The sequence below is a fragment of the Pleurodeles waltl genome, chromosome 6 (genome assembly GCF_031143425.1).
Source record: "Pleurodeles waltl isolate 20211129_DDA chromosome 6, aPleWal1.hap1.20221129, whole genome shotgun sequence".
Classification (NCBI taxonomy): domain Eukaryota; kingdom Metazoa; phylum Chordata; class Amphibia; order Caudata; family Salamandridae; genus Pleurodeles; species Pleurodeles waltl.
The window spans coordinates 580,805,485-580,808,774 of record NC_090445.1 but is presented as its reverse complement, the minus strand read 5'-3'; the positions used below and the strand labels follow the sequence as shown (position 1 = coordinate 580,808,774).

The following is a 3,290-nucleotide window of genomic DNA, read 5'->3' as shown; positions in this document are numbered from 1 at the left end:
ACAGGTGCTAAGAAATTACAAGAAGGGGTGCACCTACGAGATAAGGGGAGCAAAGACTCAGCATCCCAGGAGCTATAACAAGAAGAAAGAGCAGAGATGAGGACCTCTGAGTACCCACAATACACATGGAGAAATAAACACTTCCCTCTCCACATTCCTTCTCAGATGTAAATCCCATGTCTTTAGTATGTTGCTAATACACAAAGGAAAACGATGAATCTGTGGAATTCATTTGCAGAACACTGCATTTCTGTAATACTGAAAGAACTATGAATGTTCATATCAGGCATATCAATAGTTACCAACAAATGGATCCTAGCACTTGCAGCAGTTGTGAATACGCTAGTATTGATGGCTTCACTCTGCATACCTACAGCCTGTTTGCCCGTCTGCACAGTGCAGCCACAGTGTTCGGGAAATCCAGAGGTTTGTTCTGCTGCTGGTCTAGTTTTGCACTGCAGAGTAGTCTCTCTGTTTTCTCTGTCTCCTTGTTTCATCATTTATAAAATGTATGGGGCAGGCATCATGCTAGAACAAAAAACAAGTTGTGAAAAGGGATGCGCAGATTAAAAGATATAAATTTAAATCATCCAAAGATGTAAAAAAACAGGCATATAAAAAGAAACATAAGATGTTAACACCACGGATGTAATAACCCAGGTCACGAATGCAGCTGAAGAGAAGCTCTTACTGCAAGTTAAGTATTATACTGTGCTAAAGCAATGACATGTATTTGCAATCCAAAATCACCACAAACATGACTGCACATGACGTGCTACACAATAGGTGTGATTGTAGTATGCACGTGCCATAAATTGGTAAAGCAGTACGGGTGCATCAAACAAAATATAGTATGGACGACGGATGGCCCAATTAGCAAAATTACAACCTTCCCTTAAAATAATTAAAAGTGACATTTAGAATTTTTCACATTTGTTTGTGTCTTAAATAGTACATTTTATCATTGGTGTATTTGTTTGAGGAATGCTTACTTGAATGATTTGTGTGTGTTGTTTTGCCATTCAAATCATCGAAATTGCATAAGCTGGAGTTTCCATAGTCCAATAATGACTCACTGAGGTGTCGCCGGACTCCTGGTATGATTAAAAGCGGGACCACAAAAGTCAAAAGGTTAAGAACAAGTGTCAAAGTCAATTTTTTCACAGCAGCTCAAATCACTGGCAAGATAACTTAAGGCCTGATTTAGAGATTGGCACGTAGGTACTACGTCACAAAAATGACGAATATCCCGAATGTGACGGATATCCCGTCTGCCTCGTTACAAATGCATCAGAATATAATCTAATGCACTTGTAATAAGGAGGAAATGCACTTGTACTAAGGTGGGCGGGCTATCCGTCATGTTTGTGATGGAGTGCCTGTGTGCAAAGCTCTAAATCAGGCCCTTGGTGAGTTAAGACCTCTAGGTATTCTGAAGCCCACAGGTATAAATCCTGTCAGGGCTGACTCAGCCTTTATTACTGAGATCCATAAACTGAGTATAACTACGTTTATTGATTTTAACACTGACTATTTACTGCGTCATAAAACAGCTAAAACGGCGGCAGCAGGAACTTTATGAAAAACAGGACACTATATTCATGGCTGGTACTATAGCAAGCTTCTGTTAGCATTCACCAAGGATGCCAGCAGGCAAAATATAATTTTCACTAGGGTGTCAAAAAGCCTAGCATGGGCCCGGACTGCAATAGCATGGTATTAGGGTGGAGATGGAGATTTTCCTAGAAATGTGACTAGCAAATCAAGCTTCAGCTGAAGATAATTAGGTGTGTATTATTTGCATACCTTTATAACTTGCCAATTTAAAAGCAGCCATGAACCAATAAAAAGAATAGAACCCTTTGAACTCAACACATTCCGGAATTCAACCTATTTATCTGCCCTGGATGAAAATTAAATATCCAGTTGTAAATTGTCTTTAAATAGCTAATCAAAACCCTGTCCAGCGCCTTAAGTGGCAGTCTGAACCGCCCCTACAAGATAATAAATGTCCCACAAAGTATGTAACACAATTTTACTGTAAACTGATAAATATAAAACAATATTAGTCACAGCATTTGACCATCTGCATATCTTGAATTATTCTCCAGTGATCACATTTTCGAAATCATAGCTTTCTCTACCAAATGTGATCCAAACTTGGTGGCATGTGGGTCAGCCTCTTGGACAAGTATTTTAACCCACCTGCTGGAGAGACTGGTCTAAAAGGTCTACAAAAGTAGTGTCTATACATCCCTTGCAGCCCTCAACTCTTGTGATATTGACTGATACATTTTCAAGTAGCTAACAACACATTATGTAAGTTGTTCCACAAATTACAGGGACATTTTTGAACTTGACAGTCTCTGCTTATCTACACAAGCGAAACAGACTACCAATGGGATAACCCTGCTGCCAGTTTTATCCAAATCACAAACAACTGATTCTCTCTGAAACAACACAAATAGATTCACACAGTCAAAAACATACTGTATTGTTTGGTCAATTCAAGAACAGAATCAACATTTTGTTAATATTACAGAGTATCAAAACCTAGGCAATGGGAGTCTTTTCAGTATTGTACTCTTCAACAAATTACTCATCAAAGACAATTCACCCACAGCAGCATCAGCCACAAAACATCTGCTGCAATTGTGCAGTAATACAAATCACCAACTTGTACAACAACCCTTTCTGATAGAACCCAGACAACATATATACAAGCTTCACTACAGACACTGGAATGTGACTGATGCCTTTCTCAAAGTGATAACCAACTACCCCCAGAGCTGGTTTGGAAAGATCAGGGACAAACCAAGTTCCCCTGAAAATGTCCATATCTATATGCAAGCTGACTCACCATCAAAATACAGGGCTGTAAAACCTCTGGAATTCTCACACAATTGTCGAAAAACTAGAAGACAAGGCTCCTCCACAGATATTTCCAACAGTACTTCTCTACCGCCTCACCAGAATAACTGCTTGTTGGATCACTGTAAAAGGAAGGAACACATAACAGCCCATCCTTGTTCTTACTAGCATAAATGTATCCAAAGTCCATGTCTCATGATTCACTCTCCAACTTAAAAAGATAAGGAAAATTAGCACGTGAGAACTTGGGTCAAAGGCTTTGGCATGAAAGCCAGAGATATTAAGGTCAGATCACATAGCATCATAAATAGGTAGTGAAAGACTGGGAGATGGAAGGATTCCAAACCCACTAGACTTTAAACCACTAACATCCGCATGGTAAAATCAACAAAGGGGTTGGATGATATCCTTCCAGAGCA

The 3,290-nt window shown here is 39.4% G+C and overlaps 1 long non-coding RNA gene across 1 annotated transcript; it reads right to left on the bottom strand.

Annotated features, from left to right (window-relative positions):
• Positions 1-450: 450 nt before the first annotated feature.
• LOC138301990 (uncharacterized) lies at positions 451-2,964 on the bottom strand. Its single transcript, XR_011205208.1, has 3 exons — positions 2,861-2,964; positions 993-1,094; positions 451-528 (listed from the first exon to the last, which is right to left on the bottom strand). It is a non-coding gene; the product is annotated as an uncharacterized lncRNA (long non-coding RNA).
• Between the last annotated feature and the right edge of the window lie 326 nt (positions 2,965-3,290).